The sequence below is a fragment of the Lepisma saccharinum genome, chromosome 10, assembly GCF_977018435.1.
Source record: "Lepisma saccharinum chromosome 10, izLepSacc3.1, whole genome shotgun sequence".
NCBI classification, from domain to species: Eukaryota; Metazoa; Arthropoda; class Insecta; order Zygentoma; family Lepismatidae; genus Lepisma; species Lepisma saccharinum.
In genome coordinates, this window is record NC_139238.1 from 20046542 (window position 1) to 20069179 (window position 22638).

General features: G+C 36.5%; 1 protein-coding gene across 4 annotated transcripts in view; it reads left to right on the forward strand.

The window, feature by feature from the left end:
• Positions 1 to 22638, forward strand: part of mei-P26 (E3 ubiquitin-protein ligase meiotic P26) — a 94580-nt gene that overhangs the window by 9640 nt on the left and 62302 nt on the right. Inside the window, exon 1 of one of the 4 annotated variants that reach the window (XM_083129622.1) lies at positions 21496 to 21520. The exons of the other annotated variants lie outside the window; for them this stretch is intronic. The gene's annotated coding sequence lies outside the window, so the exon portion shown is untranslated. Of the gene's footprint in view, positions 1 to 21495; positions 21521 to 22638 lie in introns of those variants that run through there. 4 annotated transcript variants of the gene reach the window in all.

Here is a 22638-nt window from a genome sequence, read left to right on the forward strand (position 1 = left end):
CCATGACCTTTGCGTCTTTTTCAGCATGTCATCTGTCCTAAGATATTCAATCAATTCTTCCACCTTCCTTATCTTTACTACAGCCACCGCTCTTTGCGTCCATATTGGTAGTGTTTGTATCACTTGTCTAACCAACTCTTCCTCATTCCATTTTTCATTCAAATTTCTGAAGCTCCTTAGCGTTTCCCATGTGTGTGCTTCCAAACTCTCAACCTTGGACCAATCTATATATTTTCTTTTCAATGTTTCCAATTGCCTTTCCTTAATTTCCTCACTACAATAATATTCCAAAAATCTTTTACTAAACTCTTCGAATGTTCCAAACTTGTGCTGATTTAACTGATACCAGCCTGCCGCAGACTTTTCAAAACATCCTTCGATTAAGTCTAGTATCATATTTCTTGGTATCCTCAATAGCTTCACGTTAGTTGTTAGTTCCTTCAGGAATTTTCGTGGACACTTGTCAGATATATTTCCATTAAACTTGGGCAAGTGCTGTAATTCATTAGGTTCAGGGATTCTTGTCTTATATCTTTCCTCTTCCAAATTACTTCCGTTTACTTTGTCCAACCATCTTCCATTGTCGCTCCCTTCTTCACTACCTTTCCATTTCCTTTTCTTTCTCTGATGATTCCTTTCATGCTTTATTTCCTCTTCTGTATTCGATTCATCACTACTACTTTCCTTTTTTATTCTTTTCTTTTCGTACTCTCCTTTTCCATCATTTCCTTCTCTATTGAAACCTATTGGCTTATCTTGTATTCTCATATCCTCTATTTTAGAAATTATTTCTCTCCATTGTACTTTACTCTCTTTCTTTCCTTTGTCGATCTTACTTTCGAGGGTTTGTATTTTCTTATTACTCTCCTCTAATTCTTCCCTAACTTCTTGTCTTTCTCTAATTATCATTTCTTTGAATTTCAAAGTTTCTTTTACTATTGTTTCTTCTGTCACAATTTTCGTTTCTTCTACTCTGTTTTCTACTACCTCTATTTTGGAGATGTTAATATCTATCTGCTTCTTATTTGCCAAAATTTTGTTTTCTAAACCTGTACTCCTCTACTGACATTCTTCATTCACCCTTGAAGCTTCCCTTTCGATCTTTCTATTAGTCTCTTCATATCTTTTATCTGACATCCTCATCATTTCTTCTATCTTTCTCTCAAATGTTTTCCTGTTTTCTTCACATACTTCTGCCATTTCTTCCAATCTTTCTTTAACTTCTTTGCTGTTTTCTTCCATTTTCTCTTCCAACCTTCTGCTGTTGTAATCTTGACTTTCTTTTATTTCCATCATCATTTTCATCAACATCTGCATCGTATTTTGTTCTTCTTTCTTTCCTTCCTTTTCCTTTAACTTTACTTTCCTGCATTCCTGGCATTCGTATCCTTCTCCCCTTTCACATATCTTCTCATATTTTTCTTTGCGGATTCCTTCACATAACCAGTGGTTCATTTCTTCACATATCTTACACTGTATTATTTCTTCCTTATTTCCTTCTTCGCCACAACATATATATTTTCCTTCTTCCATATTTGCTTTACTTATCTTTCCAAATTCTTATTCTTCGCGTTATTTCAACCTCTGGTCTGTATCGAGCCCCACACGTTGGTCGCCATTAATCAATGCCACGTCCCTCGCGTAAACACCTACCAGCTTAGCACAGGGGAGAGACAATGAGATACCTCTGGGCACAGATCAGGGTTACTAACGCTACAAATATATGGAAAGAAACAACAGATTTAACCCACTACTGAGGGTACAATTCGTACTATATTCTGGATTAATTATGTACAAATATTAAATAACTTTGTAAATCCTTTTATACAATATTATTCTTCTATTGTAGCTGATCTTCTTTAGGCTTCTTCTTCTTGTAATCAATATGGCCTCTTCTTCTTATGGCATCTTCTTCTTATGGCCTCTTAATTAATATGGCATCTTCTTCTTCTAATTAATGTGGCATCTTCTTCTTACAGCCTTTTAATTAATATGGCATCTTCTTCTTACAATTAATATGGCATCTTCTTCTTGTAATCAATATACTTATTCTTCTATTAGTTAATAGACTTCTTCTTCTACTAATCAATAATCTTCTTCTTCTGCTGATCAATATACTTCTTCTTCCTTTTCTTTGTCGATCCAAATTTACGTAAATATTAATAAAATCAATCCCCCAGACAAACAAAGAGAAAGGGGTTAGTTAAAGATCGCCGCCTAGCCGGCGCTAACCTTAACTTGGAGCTACAGTGTATGCGCTTCCAAATGTGCTTGGGTGCTGCCATGAAATGGCGCTACACCTGGGGAAAACAACCCAAAAGCCACACGAAACTCTCAATTCGTGGGAACCGAAAAAGACACAGAATCATAATTACCATTCGACTTCTTTACTTTTGTATATTAATCACTTATGCCATTACTGAATGATAATTCCCCCTTTCTCCTTATTTATATCCTGTTATTATGTTAAATTTATTTATTTATTTCCTCATAATTAGTATTAATATATACAATCGCTATTTCATCATATCTGCTCTTTCCGTTGTCTCTATTTACAATCGTATAAGTTCTCCTGGGTGGTGCCATCTCTTATCCACTTTCTAAACTGCTTTATGCATCACCTCATATAACCGTTGTTCCTTTTGCATCCTGCCATCTATGGTCCTTTATTTCAAAGAATAGCAATGCCGTTTGTGTACGTGACAGAGAGAAGAAGAGAAGAAAGAGAGGATAGACGCGGAGAGGAGATGTAGTGAGGAGAATGGAAAAAGATTCTAGGAGAGATGAGGAAAATGGAGCAAAGAAGAGAAAAGAGAAGGAAAACGAGATGAGAGAAGAGGAGACGAGAAGAGGGGAGTGGAGAGTAGAGTAAAGGAGAGAAAAATAGAAGAACGAAAAGAAGAGGAGTAGAGTGCAGTGGTGTCGGAAATCTAAGACAGGAGAGGAGATAGGAGGAGTGGAAATGAGTGGGATGGAGATAAGATGCGAGAAAAGTAGGGAAGGCGATATGAGATAAAAGCAGAGCAGAAGAAGGGGAGAGAAGAAGGAGAAGAGAAGAGAAGAACAGACGGGACTGAAGAGAAGAGGTAGTTGCAGAAAATATCGTCTCAGTGTCAAGAATTGATGCATTGGTCAAATTATCGACATGAAACATTCAATAACATTTTGAATTGTATTGGAGAATGTATTAGATCGGTTCGAAATGCCTTTTGGCTTAGTTCAGAGCAAGGTAAAATTTTCCATGTAAGATCTTTGATTTTACCTAAAATTATACCACTAAAAACATGAATGTAATTTTAATATTTATAAGAATTATCCAATTTTTGTCCATTACTCGGTTCGTTGAAATGGAGATTTTGTAATTTAATATTTCCTCTCCCCCCATCGTTAATTCCAAACTGAATCATTCCGTTTCACAGAGTGTGGACAATGAATACAATGATATATGTCTAAAACTTACGAAAATTTTCTGTCACCGGAAGGGTTTGAACCTACGACCATCAGATTCACAGTCCTGAACGTTAAACACTACCCTACAAGCTTTCGCTCCTGAAAGTAAGTAGAAGGAGCTGACCAATGTGAAATGTCGATGCAACTCTCCTCCTACATGTAATGTGCAAACAATACTTGTTTGTAACAAATAAAAAGAATGTAGTAAGACTCGGCGAAATCATTTAATGGAGAATTGCACATGATGAGAACTTTTCATTCGATATTTGCGGAGGTATCCTTGCATTGAACTCGAGTGGGAAAAGGGGTAAAATTAGTATGTCCTGAATTGCCACAAATATAAATAGTTATTTCATTAATATTTGTCAATGTCTTTGAAGCAGTACACAATTATCGTTAGAGTATCATAATTCACGATCTTATACATGAAAATATCCCTTTGAACGTGTGTCAATTAATTTATTTGTTTATTTTTTTATAAAATCCACATGCAGAACAATGTAGCCACTATACACTGCTATTACAAATAATGTTACCATGCTCTTGTTTATAATAAAAGGAGAATAAAAAAAAGAACACCGCCTAAGGAGAATCGAACCTCGGACCGCTAGAAGACTAATCAAGAACTCTAACCACTACACCATGCCCTTACCTTCGATTGAAAAAAAAAATAATAAGTATTCTGTCCCTCCAATATTGTAAATGTCGTTGGGTATACATGTAGTTGAACTTTTACTTTAATTTTGAATAGCTTTCTTGTAGTATAGCAGATATATTCGAGAAATAATTTTCGAAGTGATGAAGAAAAACGAGAATATATTTAGTTGTGAAAATGCGAGTTATTTCTTCTAACTTATTATTGTGATTAGACATTATTAATGGAAAACATCTAGAGGCTTGAACATTGCAGGACGATATTCTTTTCCTATGATACTGCAATAGACGAAATGCTTGTTTACTGACGCAAGTCCCGTATTCAGAACAGTCTTATGAAATGTATTTGCTGTTCCGTAAGGTAACACGAAATAATTACACCGTTTGCGAACTACCAAATCTGCGCAGCAGATAAAACCTATGTTTTTCTGTGAAAAAGAATTTTATCACTTGCGATATAATAGTGATATTTTTAATAATTGTATACAATAATACTTGTTTTTATTTCTTTCGTGTGTTTTATAAATATCTATTGTGCATGTGGCAACCCTGAAATTGAGCCTAACTCTGCACGCAACCCACCAAAGCCTTGTGTAAATTGGGTTGCCTAGTTTAAAATGTCGTTGTCCTAAAACTTTTGAGAGACACTGTACAATATTTCAAATTCCGTAAGTGCTAGGGAACTTGTCATTCCCGCTCGCATACGCCCACGCCACCTGTGAACGATATCCTGAAACCCATGCTCCTTTCCTTATATAGAGGTGTCATCTATCGGAGAGCATTGAAACTAAGTGCGATATTACTGAGAAAATGTGAAGGTCTATTGTATTTTTGTTATTTAGCGTCGCATTTTTGCCACTTTTGGCGAATCTTGACGATAAGGATGGATTATGATAGGATGAAAATGATGAAGGGACATGCAAAAAGAGCATACAAGCCCAAACCGGGACTCGAAGGCTGGAATTTCCGTGGAAAAATTTGACACGTTCTTTGGTCAAAAGAGCATGATTTAACTAAAAGAGCAAATAATCAATTCACGTGATAGACTCGAAAGCATTCGCGTGATGCCTCTCAGGGTATGGGGTAAGTTAGTTTGCACTAAGAAAAAGGAAGTCTATTTTACTTCTTTGCAAACTAAATACTTATATTTCTAACATATAATCCATGTCACTCAAAGAAATTAAACTTCTTATAATTGAACTTAATCACTCTATTTCAAAAACCGAGCCGAACTTTCAAGTCAAGAGAAAAGACACGCCATGGTAACAGCCCTTAAAAGATAAGTATATACAGGTTAGTCACTATCCTGACATTATCAGTGATAGGTAAATTACAGAAATTAAGATTAAAGAACAATAAACATTTGCACAAGAGAAAAGATAATTAATAACAATAAATATTAACAATAAATATCAGTGCAATGGGAAAGGACGTGTCATATTGAAAGTCGAAAAGCCCATTTCATACTCACAGGTTTATTTCAGGGACGTAGCCATGATTTTGAAGGGGGGAGGGCGGTACTTCCGACAAAGTGTGTTCAAAATTATCCTTGGAGAAAATAGTAATATAAGTATAATATAAATAAAACACCAATGCAGGATGCAAGTAAAACTTACACAGAAGTGTGGCATCTAAAGCCTGGTTCACATTGGTTGAGTAGACGGGAGATGATTAGCTGGAGCGAGTGGAGTCAAGCGAGCTACTCTCCCCGTGTAAACAACTGGGGAGAGTACTGGAGCCAGTACTCGCTCCAGTAATCAGGACAGTGCAGTCGAGTGGCTATCGAACGAAGACAGCGACTCGACCGAGCAGCTTCCTTCCCCATTGTTTTTTCACTCGCGCATAAACTCGGCAGACCACTCAATCAATGCAAACACTTTCTGAGGAGAGTATGGAGTCTGTGCGGTGGTAGAGTGTTATTATTTTGCATATTAAATGTAATTGTATTTAAAAAAATCAACTATGAATAGGAGGCATAGGCGACGACTCCATGGAGCTTGGGGGGCTCGAGCCCTCCCAATGTTATCGAAGTGGGGGCAGAGCCCCCCAAATAATTTTGCTTAAGATAATGTAATGTATTATTTTGCTTCTCTTGTAAAGCTTACTCTGAATTGTGCAACATGAACTTAACTTTAAATACACATTTGAAATGTTCTAGACCATCAACTTTGGGGGGAAGCTATGACCAGAGACAGCAAAACACATGACTTATTACTATATACTAAGTATATAATTATGAGTATTGTTAACATTTTTACTAAAAAGAGTTTCAATATAAGATGTGCATGAACTACGAGAGTGGATGGGACGTTCGGGCTACAAATGCTTCTCACATGACATTCAGAACGAGATCATTGATATATTAAGGAGATCTGTTTTGAGCTCCGTGGTAGCAGATATTAAAATTCGTTAATATTTTGCTATTATGGTTGACGAAACTTGTGACATATCCATCAATGAACAATTGACATTTTGCATTCGAACTGTAAATGAAAATTTTAATATTTTTGAGGAATTCATGGGTTTTTATGAGATTCCGAACACTGAGGCCAGAACTTGAAAAAGAGAGAGAGTGAGTCATTCATTAATTTATTTCAGTTATCAGAGCCAAACCCAATAATTTTGACAAGTCGGCGCCCCTGATAGGAGGTGATCCAAGTCCAACAACAGGGGTGTAAGGTTTGCTCCTTCCACGTAGTGCACCGAATAGTCAACCTCACTTCCTCGTAGTACAACCTGGACTGCAGACTAACGAGGCTCTGGCGACTGGCCCCGTGGCCAGTATAATTCTGTGTCGTCCTGTGTATTGTCCTTATTTGTGCTGAGCGCCCTTTTTAGCCTCAGCTTTTTAACCAAGGTAAGGAAATTTTAGTTTTCAGACAGGCTTTTATTTTTGTTATGATAAGGGGCTTGACCCCGTATAGTGTGACGGGTGCAAAATAGCCTCAGTGCTGACGCATCCAAAAAAAAAAATAATTCAAATTCAAAAAATCCGACAACATAAAGTTTGTAGAGACATAGGAGAAGTAAAATTGAAAATAAAGAATTTACGTTCTACGTACAACCAAGAACAATTGAAAATAGAAAATTCAAGCAAGTTATTTTTCTTTCTAACGTTAGACTTGTTCTCGTGAATTATTGTATTCATTTCTAGTATGAAAAAAAGTGTATGAACACTGCTTTAGAGCTTTTTTAAAAAATCGCCAACTACGTGGACGTGTTCATATTATCAAAAGAGCACCAAATAGCTGCAGACACTATCCCACTTTGATAGAAAGTGTGTAAACAGCTACTCTCCACATAATGATCGAGTCGAGCACACAGGCCAGTAACTCGTCCCAGTAACTCTCCCGCTTATTCGACCAATGTAAACCAGACTTAAATTTTCCGGTAATTTCTGTCCTCCATCAAACTTCCCTTTTTACATAAAACTTCCCTTTTAAATAAAATTAGACCTGGATTTCCCGCACTAAGGGAAATTTCCCTTCATGTAGCAATACTGTTTCTGCTAAGCGCAGAACAGAAAGCAGAAAAGAACAAGCAGTTTTCTCCCGCCAACGCTGTTTGCATCGGTGGAACTGACCTTGCTCCCCCGCGTGTTTTCAATAGTCACTTGCATGGACGTCCGAAAGGGGGGCAAGCGGGGCCACGCAGGAGCAAATTTGACGCTTATTCTTACTGCTGACACGTCCGTGACAGCAGACTCGGCCTTACTTAAATTCTGGTTTACAATCTTGTTTTAATGGTTTGAATAATATATAATGAGCAATTACACATATTTAAAGCTAAACGTAAAAAAAATATGAGAAGAAAGTTAGTTTACCGGTAAACGGGGTAAAATGGAGAATGCGCCATTGCTGTAACTAACAATTTATCATTTTTACCTTTTCTACATTGAAAATGTCCCTATTATGAAACGTGTTTCCTGTCAAATAGCTAGTAGAATTATTTTCCTGTAGTTTACGGTTATTACAAACAGATTTTCGTTGTGACGTTTCAGGAGAACACACGCTCCCTTCATCAGACATTTATTGTTCGCTCCTTCCCTTATTTCATTATTTTATTACCGGGGTGTAAGTAAGAAAAGGTACTAGCGAGAGGTTCAGTAACAAGGCTCAGACCATTCTATGTTCGGAGAGACGCCTCCGTCCTCCAGGTACATACCTGCGCTTTCTTCCTCGATGTTCACACACCAAAACCAAATCCAATACTGATTACGAAATTCCCTTCCGATCTTCTCAGATCGGTTCGGTTGCTTGGCTATACAAATTCCAATACCTGTCGATTCATATCCGTCTGTCAGGCTGGTACCTTTCCACGGACGAGGCAAGTAATGGAATTTGTAAGGTCTGCATTCCAAACCGACGAGAACATTCTGTCTCCGTAATGTTTCGTTTCAAGTGCACCTTCTAATATTTTACCTACAAGTCAACATTATTTTCATTTTGACTAAAGATACAGTTATAACAATGGTTAGCAATTTTTAAAACAAAAAGAATCCGTTATATAATGGATGTTGTCAATGTTACAGTTACATTGTTGTAATATAGCAACTTAACGGTGAAAAGAAGCAGTCTGTTTTATTTTTATTTCAGATAAAAAATTTGATCACATTATTTTTTTATTTAAAATTATGAATCCCAAATATCATCACATCAGGTAATTCAAATTCATCATTGTTTTCACAAAGTCTCTTGATGTTTTCTGTTACATTAAATTTTAAAGATGGTGGCTTACTCCATTTGTGAAAAATAAAACTCCATACTGGATCTATGATGAAAGGAGCGTGTGTTATCCTGAAACGTCACAACGAAAAACTGTTTTCTTATGCTTGTAATAATCGTAAACTACAGGAAAATAATTATACAATGCAAGCAATGCGTACATACAAGAAAAACTATTAGCTAGTAAAATACGTGCATCTCTTTGGCCACCCCACTTGCGTAGTGAAAACGTCGTCGCCTTGTAATCAATTGTTCCTGGGTTCGATCACGGCGGAGGCACACAGTGGTCCAGTCCCGATTAACCTATCTGTACATAAAGTGGACTTAAAAGCTCAAAACAAAACTCGAAGGACAAGTTTCGCATAGAATGAGTCATTACTGGCCTATCACTATCAAAAAAATTTTACATCTGAAAAAATCCGATTGCGTTTAGGACAGATAAGGTAGTTAAATATTTTTCTCTGTATGTCAACTTTTCATGTTATGTTTACTGTGCGATAAGACTCGCAATGAATTACCAGTCTACTTTCCCTGTGAAGATAAGCAGTTGATGCGGTTCACCCCGATTTCTTCTTGACAGTTTTCGTATTAGTTTTGAACAGCTTATTTTTGTGAGAATTTAGATTTTTAAGCCTCTATCAAAAAAATGGGGAAAATACTCTTGCGGTAATCCTATACATGTTTCCGTATTTCGCTTATGCTGCTTTCCAATGCATGATTAACTACAATATGTTTTATGTATGTACTTCTTGAGGAATCTGGATTGCAGAAAGTGCCTTGCCCCTCTAAAGTCGACGCCTATGGTGATAATTGTAAATATATTAGGGATGTGCCGAAGCCGATTACAGATGTATGAAAATCGGCCGAAATTGACACATCGGCATCGGTATCGGAATCGGCAAAAATCCGATATTTAAACCGGTACAGATTATACTAGAGTTTTTTACCTTCTAATAAGTTTTATATTCTAGTTTTGTAAGATTTATTGAAAATTTGGTTATGATTATCATTATTGTAGAGTTTTTGTAATAAAATTATTGCAAACTCATTCAGAGGATCAACCTAACTCACAATCGGAAATAGAACAGAACATTGCTGAACCAGGATCTGCTGTTGTATTGGAAATTCAAAAGTGTGTATTCAAACATGAAGCAAGTCCTGAGAAAATACTTGGGCATACCTGCTGCATCAGTATTCAGTGATTGAGTGTTCAGTGTTGCTTAACAGATTTGCGATAAGAGAAGAAGTAGGTTACTTCCTGAAGTGCTTCCAAATCTCGTGTTTCTGAAGTTGAATCTGGCAGAACAGGAATTTATTTTGCATTTCAAAGAACTGCTTGTGTACTAATGTTTAATCTCTTGAGAATCCATGTTCTCCTTAAAGGTTCACATAACATTTTGTAGATGCAAATGTACATTCGCATCTCTTGAGAATATACATGTATATGTATATACATATGATATGCAATAGAAATGTACATAGCAAATTTATTTTTGTCATGCTGAAAATAACATCCCATTTCTGTTGAATAATCTTATGTATCGGAATCGGTTAAATATCGGCATCGGTATCGGTTCCAAAAATTATCGGTGAGTTCATCGGCATCGGTAAATTTTCAGCTTCGTCACATCCCTAAAATATATGAAACTTTTTCCAAGAGTTAAAGCGCTATGAACAAGAGAAGAATTGCTACGTAGCTACCATGATCAAATTTGATGAATGTTTTGTTCTATGTTACTTTCCACAATATACGTAGTATGTAAAAATATTTGATTTCGCAAGCACTGTGTATGATACTGAACCCTATCGAGAAATCTCTTTTTCTGCATTGGCTGGATGAAGATTTACTTCAGTAAGTGATCGCTTCCGTAATGGAATCGAGTTTTCTATATTTGTCTTGCGAAAATTCCTTTTTTAACCATTTTTCAGTGATATCTTGTGTGAAAATTCTTGTTTTTATGCTGGGAAAGTTTAATGGAGAATGAACAAAAATTGTGTGTTACTTGTGTGTTTTGAAACTTTCCCAATAGGACTTTAGCCCGACCCTGTGGCCGAGTGGTTAGCACATCGCGCTGCGACGCCAAGGGTCCCGGGTTCGAATCCCGGTCGGGCTTGGTTGTTTGTGAATGTCCATTCATCAATTTCATCATTTCATCACTCATCCCCATCTTCGCAAATTAGCCAAGAGGCACAAAACACGAAGTAAAATAAACTAAATCAATCAATCAATCAACCAATAGGACTTTAATTAAGTGCAAAGTTCACATGCACTTACCAATTTGTAAAACCCCTGTGAGCCAAGTAAAAGGATCATTTATTAACCCTCATCCAGGAAGCAGCACTCCTTCCAGTAAAAATCTCACAATATTAAAACTGCATGTTCAAGATCATTCATTTGAATTATGGAGAAAACAGAAAGAACTCTTCACTGTTGTCTAGGCTTACATAACTTCTGTCACCATCCTTGAATATATTATGTACAATCAGCATGTGTATTGTATCGAAAGAAGAAACAAGGTATTTCGTTTTGTAAAGTACGTTAATAGTGGCAAATTAAGTAGGGCAGTTGAAACTTGTGCAACTGTAAATGTCGAATTTTGGCGTAACTTGCTTTCCGAATCAAAAACGCTAAAATTACATTTGAGTTTTTGCTCTAAGCAAAAGTGCCAAAAAATGGGGGGAGGCAACTGCGCTACTCGCCCCCCCCTAATCGCAGCCACTGTTCTTTTTGTATTATTTCCATACGTAAATTTATTATCGAAGGTCAGTAGAGTGTTATTGCTCATAATTAGTGCCAGTATAGTTACGAATTTTGCACATGCAAATGCATATAATGCATATGAATTTATGAATCATACATATAAACTTCGTGTATATTTTAGAGCCAACAACCATTACTAAAATTGCATTTTAGGTCTGTGCATTGAGTGTACTCCTATCTCCCTCCTGCCGACTTCCGTGGCGGAGTGGTTAACACAGCGTGTTACGACGAAGTGTCCTGGGTTCGAATCTCGGCCTGTTGGAAAAGAACAATGAATGAGATTCTACATAGCAATGGACAGTCTATATATGATCATAAACTTGACGTGTCAGTTAATGTTGCCTTGAAATATTATCCACTGTTGCCGAAAACAGGAGTTTCTCAAAGTTTGGAAATTTGAGATAAAATGTTGTATTCGAGTGCTTTCATGCTCTGTAAGTAATGTAATTTAATTTAATATAATTCATTTGTAAAACAGCAGTGTGAAGTAAACGAGACTGCGTGGAAACGTTCACAACTGCAAACTTTACATTTTTTACTTGCTAAATCGTACGAGCTGGAAAAGAATAAATATCTGCTTATATGTACGGCTTTTGTAGTAACTGAAAGAAAACATTTAAAAGAAAAAGGTAAGGTGTTTTTTTTTACTTATTTGCATATTTTGCACTTTTAAGTGCTTATTTTTGGGTATTTAAGTGCATAACTATCCGTGTCCTATTCATAATCATTCTCTTCTCTGTGTGTGGGAGACACGATTTATTTACCAACATGGGCGTCGCCAGAAATATTTGCAGAAGGCTCTGTCTGGCCTATGATAGAAGTTGAGTAACAATAAAAAATAAATAAAAATAAAATTAATTATTACGCAATAATAAATATTATAAACTACTTACAAGTAAACAAATTTTATTACAAATGATTTATTATTATTATATAAACGATGAAACTTTACCACCAGATCCAACAGATGAATGGATATCGAGCGCAACTTAAATTCACAGTCATTATTAACTGTTACATACCTCACTAAAGGAAATACTGTAAAAGTTAGGGAAAAATTGTACTCATAAGGTTTATGTTGTATCACTTCTCACCTAAAACTATATTTTTTTAAAATTTTGAAACCTATGGAACCATCCGTATTAAATGGTGGAATATGAAAATACAACCTGCTTCCTGTATTTTTCATTCATTTATTTTCGATCTGATGCAGTTTTACTTTGGTTATTCTGTTCGAATGCTAAATAAATTAACTTCATTTATAGACAATAAAAATAACAAACTTTATGCTCTCTTGTAACTCAAATGAACGATACCACTATCCGGGGTGGGGGGGGGGGAGGTCAACGGATCCATTCGACCCTCTCCCGACGATCATGTTTGCCAAGGACACCATTGCAATGTAACATTAAAATACTTTTTTTTTCAACTAACGTAATGTATTGTAACAGAAGCCTTGAAGCGACAATTGTGTTCCCACGCGTAGCTTGCAAAAGGAGGTCAGCAAGGGAATGACAACGGAAGCACGGTAGCAGGAAATAATCTTTCTGCTTTCGCTTTTATAGTCAACTGAAAGAAACATTCCTTTTGGTGTAAAATGATGTTTCTGATGCAACTACTATATTACAGGCACTGGTCTGCTCTCCCTCGGGCAAATAGTAAACTTAATAGTATAATTCATTGACTGTTTGAGCTTTAAATCGTTTAAGGTGTTAATTACCAATAAATTTTGGGAAGGTACGACTGATTGATTGATTGATTTGTTGTTTTAAGTCCACTTTATGTGCAGATAGGCTAATCAGGACTGGACATACAGTTTAAAGTGGAATCCGAAACATGTGCAATGTGCCTCCACAGGATATCGAACCCAGGACCCCTTGATTACAAGGCTACGACGGAAACACAAGACTGACACATAAACTTCACACACAGAGTGGTAAATATTGTACACGACCGGGCCCTAGGGCATACAATATACACGGGGGCGTGCAACAAAATATTTTTAGAGGTCTGAAAAAATTAGAGATTCTTGTTCCTTAGTCTGAAGTACAGGTAACGTATAGAATCAAATCATAAAATTATAAGAAAACAATTACTTTATATATTTCTTACTACGTGTTACCTATAGAGCAATAAGCAGAACATGCCGAAAGTTAAAATCAGTTTGTGTTATCTTCATTTCTGATGCACCATTGGTCTGGCGCTCAACTGGTGTGTTCAATATGAAGCTACTCTTTTACGTATCAAAGTGGAAATTATATTATCATATCCAATAATACTTTCTATCACAATTCTCGCATATTTACTTTTCATTCACTTTACAGTGTTTCGTTACATATAATAATATTCTCACTTCATGATTTAATTCTATAATTAAACAAATAGTGCATATTTTTGATTGGAATACTTGAACACGATTTGTATGTAGTAGCTGCTTTGTTCAGAATATGATTTCAGTGATATTGGATATTCTTAAGTGTTAAAACAATCCATAAAGTCAGGAAAACTCAGGTTAGGTGCTTAATTGGAAGCGCCATCGTCCTATAAACTCGTTAAAAAACGTGCACAAACAATTATTTTTATGTGCGCGGGGCATCGGGCGGGTGTCCTAATTGCCCCTTCCTACGGCCGGTCTGCACATGTAAGCCTCACGACAGGTTAACCTTGCAGCAACTTTTCGCATATATAGACCCAAACGTGCGCGCAGGAAATAGTTCCGCTTCGATACTACGGATTTTCTCACTGCCTGTGATATGAACAGCTCGGCCGTTAAGGCGAGACTGGCATGGGGATGCTGAGTGACGTTTTAGAGTGGATTGATACATAAAACCTGCTGCAAAGTTAACCTGTCGCGGGGCTTACACGGGTACATTGTACCTTCGAAATCCTTTGATCTGAATTGTACAATTGTATCCCTTCAAATAATTTGATAGAAAAATTCAGAAAGAAAAAGCTAGAAGGAAAGAAAGATAAAGAAACTGAAGAATAGAGAGGAAGTAAGAGACAGAGGAAGAGAAATATAGAAGTGAGAAAAAGGGGAAGAGAAAGATAGAAGTGAGAAAAAGAGGAAGAGAAAGATAGAAGTGAGAAAAAGAGGAAGAGAAAGATAGAAGTGAGAAAAAGAGGAAGAGAAAGATAGAAGTGAGAAAAGAGAAAGAGAAAGATAGAAGTGAGAAAAAGAGGAAGACAAGATTATGGAGAGGCAAGAGAAATAGAAGACAGAGGGGTAGAGAGGAAGATAGAAAGAAAGAAGATAAATATCGGTAGTATCTACCAAAGCAGAACTGACAGAAAATGGAAGATAGAAAAGTAGAAAAGGTAGGAAGACATAGAGACAGGAAGGTGAGGAATTCGAGGAAAGAAAAAGAGAGAAACACGAAGAAAGAAAAGATAGAGAGAAATATAGAAAAAAGGATGAATAAAGAGAGAGAAAGAGGAAAAGTGAGAAAAACATGAAGATAGAAATAGAGCTAAATGAAAGAGAAACTCGATAGAGGGAGAATGAAAGAGATAGAAATAAGGAAAGAAAGAAAGAAACAGAAAAATGGAAAAAGGAAAGAATTTTGTAATATCCACAGACCAGGTACGTATCCAAGGGGGGGCTTAGGGGGCTTGAGCCCCCCCGAAAGTTTTCAGTTTACACTAGATGAAATTAGGTTTTTTGTTCCTTGTGGTGTAAAATAAAATAAAATGAGGATAATTTAAGGAGAGAAATAATTATCGAGGAAAGACGGAGAATGTTCTGTAGCCCTATTATTGATAATAGCACGTATCCAAGTTGGGAATCAGGGGGATCGAGCCCCCTTCCCCAGGAAATTTTTCAGTTTACACTAGATAAAATTAGTTTTTTGGCTTTTTGAATAATGTGACAATTATTTAAGGAGAGAAATAATTATCGAGGCAAGACGGGGAATATTCTATAACCCTGTAATTGTTAATAACGCGTATCCAAGGTGGGTATCAGGGGCTCCAGCCCCCTCCCTAGGAAAATTTTCAGTTTACACTAGATAAAATTAGGTTATTGGCTTCTTGGATAATGTGACGATAATTTAAGGAGATAAATAATTATCGAGGCAAGACGGAGAATGTTCTATAACCTTGTTATTGTTAATAGCACGTATCCAAGATGGGGATCAGGGGCTCAATCCCCCTTCAGGAATTTTTTCAGATTACGTTAGATAAAATTAGGTTATTGGTGCTTAAATAATATGATTATAATTTGAGAGTAATAATTATAGAGGTAAGACGAAGAATGTTCTATAACCTTATTATTGTTAATAGCATGTATCCAAGATGGGGATCAGGGGCTCGAACCGCCCCTTCAGGAAATTTTTCAGTTTACACTGCATAAAATTATGTTTTTGTCTTCTTGAATACTGTGACGATAATTTAAGGAGATTCATAATTATAAAGACGGAGAATGTTCTATATAACACTGTCGTTGATAATATTGCACGTAAACTTTTTTGCGCTTTCGGTGTTGTCGCAGCGAACTTTTTGGAAGCTGCTCAACAAAGGTAGCGCCACAAGTAGGACGATTCGTTGTAATTTTTAATCTCTGGAAAGCGCGAGAGGGAACGTTCTTGAATAAGAGAAGGAGTCGAACGAATCGTTTTATCTGTGGAACATTCTAGAATATAATGAGGATATAAATATGCGGCTTCAATTTACCGGTTGATCTGTATAATAGAATCGGATAATGAGACTTCAGAATTTTCAGAGTATAGCAATTCATACAGCCGATTAGTGATCTGTGAGTGTCCATTGCTTGCTTTGTAAGATCGAAAATAAAAAGGACTGAATATCGTAAAGTAACGAAGTCTACTAGTTCGGGTCCAAGACTGAAGACATTGACGACAGCAGAACTTCCGGAGCCTCAGTGTAGTGCTAGTTCAGGTCGAGGGTCGAAGAGATCGAAGGTCTCTCTCTTTAAAGTGAATATTTCAGCGTTTTATTAAAACAGAAATAAGCTTCACAGATCAACTGAAAATCAAAGTTTTGAGTGATGATTTAGTTGTGCCCGAACAAAATTTCATGTATGCAGTCTGAGAATTTCATGGCATAAAAGAAATAATTTTGTTTAAGCCTACTGGGTTCGCACAAACACAAATACTTAACTACCATGAAGGGACAGCCGAAAATTTTATGAATGTCGAGAAGAGGTTATTTTAACGGAAATTGCAGGCTCTACCAGGACCCGAATCAGGGCTCTGGCATACCATGCCATTGCTCTACCAACTGAGCCACCGAGCAACCCTTGACTTCGACTGAGTTTGCGCTAAAATGTATAGGCTACATAGTACATGTTCTGTGTATGTCGAATTGTAAGATGTTACCTGTTTTATTAACAAGCACAGAAAATATAGGAGAAAGAAGGAAACTGAGGGGCATTCCCACGGTTGAGGAGACATTTTCCTTCGGTCGTCAACTCAAGCTGCCGTTCTTTTTTTAAGGAATACTGAATCAAATGGGGTTATGACCCCACCAATCCTCTAGAAATAAATAAGTAAGCATTTGATCATACTGGGTGAAGAAAGAGATGCGTTGGGAACAGAAGGGTTTTCAGAGGCCTGAATATGAACAATTTAGTGGGTTTCGGCTTTTATAAGAGCTACAAACATGGGAGGACAGGACACAGTAGTGGTATTCAGGCTCGAATCAGAGAAATATTCGAGAACTTTCTGCGTCCACCTCGCAGCCCACAGTTTGAATCTCGCGTTGTCGAGTGGATTGTCCATCCCGTGCATGTGTAACGGCTTCGTAAAAACACTCAGACACCATAGATGTGTTGATGCCTGATGAGAAGAAATGGACAAACACACACACTCAGATGGTTCTGGCACACAATGTTAATGCATGGAAACAGGGTAGTCGAGTGGTAAAAAACGTTCCGATTTCACGTTCTGATTTATATGACAGCCTTAAACAGTGGCAACGATTTAGGGGAGATAGTTGCTCCCATTTTTTTTTTTTTTTTTTTTTTTTTTTTTTGCCTCAATCCTAGGCCGTGTCTACCAAGAGAAAGTAAACTTTCCTTGTGCCTTCCCTCCCCCGTTTTTGGAACCCAATCGCCACCACAGGCCTTAAACATACAATTGTGAGGTTCTATCTATTCGCGATTAAAATTAACCGATATGCCATCTGGTGGGATTTTCAGGAAGTACTCTAAGTAGGATACGTTGTGTTGAAGTCGTTTAAAGCATGGGGAATATGCGAGAGAGTAAGGTCTACTGTTCAGGTTGTTTTTTTTGCTCTAAATCGTTTTATGGGTCAGAACAAATTAAAAGTTTTCATGTGTTCCCACCCCGTGTAATCAACAAAATGAAATTTGTTAATAAATCAGGGAAAACGTAATTAACAGAAGATTGGTATGGGGATATAACACTGTAATTCGGCAAAGAAAATTACGAAGAATGCACGAGTCTGCTTACTTTATTTTTCGAGAGATAAATATATATTACCATGAAAGTAAAGTTTTAAATTGTACTTTATAAATAAAGCTTTTTTTTTCTTTTTTTTCGAAAAATCATGAAGCGTCTTACCCAATGCGTCCATGTTTTACCGGTATTACGTATGTGTGAAATTTGGAATAGGTGCAAGTCGATTAAGAGGGAAGATGAAAATTGTTTGAGAATGAATTAATGTCAAATGTAACCAGAAAAAAAGTGGATATGCTACTGTTACTGTTTCATTCAGTACGATGTCCTTTTTCAGTGAGTATAGCCTGGTCATGAAATCGTGAATATTATTATTAAACCAGCCTTTCTCTTTCGAGAAAGAACTGCAACGATATATTCGCAATTTTCTCCTGTCCCAGCTTTTCAAGTACAGGTCAATTTCAATTCCTTTATTTTCAAATAATTTCCGAGAACCCCAGTTACAACATGAGGTGCAGATGAGAGATGATACAGCACTGCTTTGGACAACCAGTGCGTATACATAGTTTCGCCTGCATTTTCCGTGTTATTTTTGCCTATCATAATTAAATGTTTCGTTCTCAGTACAGCTTCACGTTTGTTAGAGTACCTGGAATTCACATCGCATTCGCAATATTTAAAAATAATGCGTAATTTAAACGTTTTCTACCATACCAGTCAAGACAACAGGCTGCTATTTTGTACTACTGCTGAATGTAAACAAAGATTTATCCTACTTAGAGCGGCCATATTGGAAGCGACACTAGCGCTCAAGTGGTAATTTTAATCGCGAATACCTCTTAAAAAGATGATGTTCACCCCCCCCCCCCGAAAGGAATTCCTGGATACGTGCCTGCCACAGACCTATTGGGATCCTATACATTCAGAGATAAAGGGACCTGAGCAATGATTACGAGGCAAACTGGTCGTTTACTTCGAAAGATGAATGCAAAGAATTGGAAATCTGGTAAATGTCTTCTTACTTAAACGTTTGTCCGTTTTGAGAGCACCCGTTTCGCCTCGAAGCAATTTTCCAGGTGCAGCGACAAGTGCGTTTCCTTTGGACCAAGACAACGCGTGAGACCGCATTCGGCATTCTTCCTCATAAGTCACAGTAGCTTTACCCACCTGTCTCTATTCAGGAACAGAACAATTTTAGGATTATTTGAAAAACCCTGTACACTCTGTTCGGTCTTTGTAGACTAATCTCTTTTTAGGGACCCTGCAAATAAGGTAATTGGCCATGCGAAGCGAAAGATGCACGTGTGACGTGGGTCGGACATAGTTCTTGGAAATTCAAGTACCTGAGCTAATCTCCACCTCCCTTTGTAAATCAGGGAACCATTTTGTTTAATTCATTTGCAGTGGTAAACATTGATCGAAAGCACTACCGAAGTTTGTTGCCTGATTAAGAATCAACACATTGGTAAGTTTTACGATTTTGCCTATTTAAGAGTGTATTGGCGTCTTGAAGCTAGTAGCGGAGTAACCAATTTCTCTAGAAGGAAAGTGGTGTGATGGCCCACCGTCTTTTTAGTTCCTTATTTTGTAGACACGAGAGAGAGAGAGAGAGAGAGAGAGAGAGAGAGAGAGAGAGAGAGAGAGAGAGAGGTGTCCACATTTATTCACATGTTAATGGACGATTAATTGCTAGCTGGAGCAGGCATGTAGCCAGGATTTTATTTCGGGGGGACTCATCCCTTATCAGCACTGGCGTCGCCAGAAATATTTGTAGAGGGGGCAGGGCAACTTGATTAGTAGAAATAATAATGATAATAATAATTATTAACACGGTTATAATTGTCATATTACAATAATAACTATTATAAGTTACTTAAAATAAACGAATTTTAATCCAAATTTGTTGTTGTTGTTATTATTATTATTATATAACGAGAGACTTTGCTACTAGATCCACCGTATGATTGAATATCCAACAAAAGTGTTGTCCATTAGTTTTCTTACATTTTGCACAGTTAGTGTACTGTACTGTGTGCCATAGTTATTCACGATTAAAATTACCACCTGAGTGCTAGTGTCGCTTCCAATATGGCCGCTCTACGTAGGATAGATCTTTGTTTACACTCAGTAGTAGTACGTAATAGCAGCGTGTTGTCATTGCTGGTATGGAAGAAACGTTTAAATTACGCGTTATATTTAAATATTGCGAATGCGATGTGAATTCCAGGAACTATAACGAAGGTGAAGCTGTGATGAGAGCGAAGCATTTAATTATGACAATAAAAATAACACGGAAAACGCACACGAAACTAATGTATACGCACTGGTTTTTCAAAGCGGTGCTGTTTCATCTGCACTGCACCTCGGTTGCAACCGCCTTAGCTGGGGCTCTCAGAAATGAAAATATGCTGTTGCAGTTTTTTCCCCCAAAGACGCAGGCTGGTTTAATAACAACACCGGATAATGATAATAATAATAACAATAACAACAATTTCATTGAGGCTATTTTCAGTCTTCGCTGAAAATTAACATACTGAATGAAACAGCAACATTAACATGTCAATTATGTTTTTCTGACTTACCTTTATGATTACGGACAGTAATTAATTTTCAAACTATTTTCATCTTTGCACTTATTCGACTTGCACATGTTCCAAATTACATACCTAATACATTGTTTTCGAAAAAAATGTTATATTCATAAAGAACAACTTAAAATTTACTTTCATGGCAATAAAATCATTTTTCCGAAAGATTATTTCGAAAAATAGAGTGAACAGACTCGTACATTCTTCGTAATTTCCTTGCCGCATTTCAGTTATGCCAATCTTGTCAATCAGTTGTTTTCTCTGATTTATATAAACATTTCATTTTATTGATTCCACGTGGTGGAAAACACATGTAAGCTTTTCACTTGTCCTGAACCACAAAACGATTTAGAGCAAAAAACTGAACATTATACGCTACTTTTTCGCATGTTCTCCATGCTTTGAACGGCTTCAACACGGCGAAGTGATTCCTGAAAATCTCACCAGATGGCATATCGGATAATTCCCATTTGGCCCCCTCTAACTACGGGCCTGAACCAGTCAATCAATTCTTCAACTTGTGATATCTTTATGTAAAGTGTGTGTGTTTCACATTCATAATATCCATACCTAAACCATAGAATAGTTAGGTTCTATGCCTAAACCATGCTATTTCTATTCTTGATACCCCAAGAAATGAGATACGTATGTTGATAAGTAACTGCTGAATTTTCCCCCTTCGTGAAATGCCTGATAAAATTTCCCACAAACCTTAAAGCGTAACATACGAAACCCTCTTTCCTATGCAAGTGGGTGAATTCTTTTTCAGAAACTTAGATTTTGTTAGTATTAAATAGTGGAAATAACTCATTGTGAAATAACGATATAAAAGCATAGGCATGTTCATTCATTTGAAATTTACCTTAATATTATCTAATATGTTACATAATATCTTCGAATTCTGAAGTCTGTATAGAGTCGGCTACACTGCTTCGCGCCATTTGCATTTCATTCAACATGGCCGAGGTTAGTAGATACGTAAACGTTCAGTAACTGTGAGATATTTAAATGTATATATTTTGTTTTTTGGGGATTTAATTTACGGTTTACTCTGTATTAAGAATCATATGTATTTGCCCTTTTAATGAGATTAATGTAGGATTTTATAAGAAATGCCTACAGAAGAAATATACGTTTAAATTGATCGGTGCATGTTGCTGTTACGACATTCGAAGATTTTTGCTGATAGCCGCTGTAATTCTACTGATTTGATTGTTCTTTGGTAAATCTACGTTTGTCAAGTTGGAATGTCGAATGTTTTCGAATTAACGACTTGGTAATTTTTCCTACTCTAAATTTACGTATTCTACAGTGAAATAATATTTTCAATTTCTTGTTCTAACATAACGGATGACTGAAAAAATCCCAAGGACACCAATGCGAAGATTAGTTTACTCAGCAAAAAAGTAGCACTGTCAAACAAAATTTGTAGTGGGAAGCTATAATTTTTGTTTTTTTACATTAATCTCGCTATTTTATAGTTGTATGACATACGTGTAGACACACTAAAATTCCGTAGAGCAAAAATGAGATCCACAGGCTTACGTTGACTTGTGTGGTAAACAAGACCACTGAAAATTAGAAAATCCCGTGCATCCTTTCATAATATGCGGTTCTTTTACTATTACTTAACAACGAAACAATAGTATTTTGGCAGTTTGCACGAATTAAAACATACTTGTATGTACTAGGTACTTGTTAAAATGATGTTACACTCGATTTTTGAGGAAAGAAAATTTTCTTGAAATAATAGTGGACATGTAAAATGTCTGTAAAATTTTTAACACTGCAATACTTTTCAGTATACTCATATTGATGTAATTATATTTATTAATATATATTTTGGATATTGATAAGGAAAAATCCGTTTTGCCCATACGATAATGTTACCGAAATTTAACAAGTGGATATATTCTACTACACAATGTAGATTTTTTATTTTTAAGTGCAGTGACTTCCAGTGACACAATCATTACTGGGCCTTTGAATTATGGCTTTAATATACTTTAATATGGCTTTAATATAATATATATGGGGTCGGGTACCCTATTCTACACCCTCGAATTTTGAATTTTTTTTTCTTT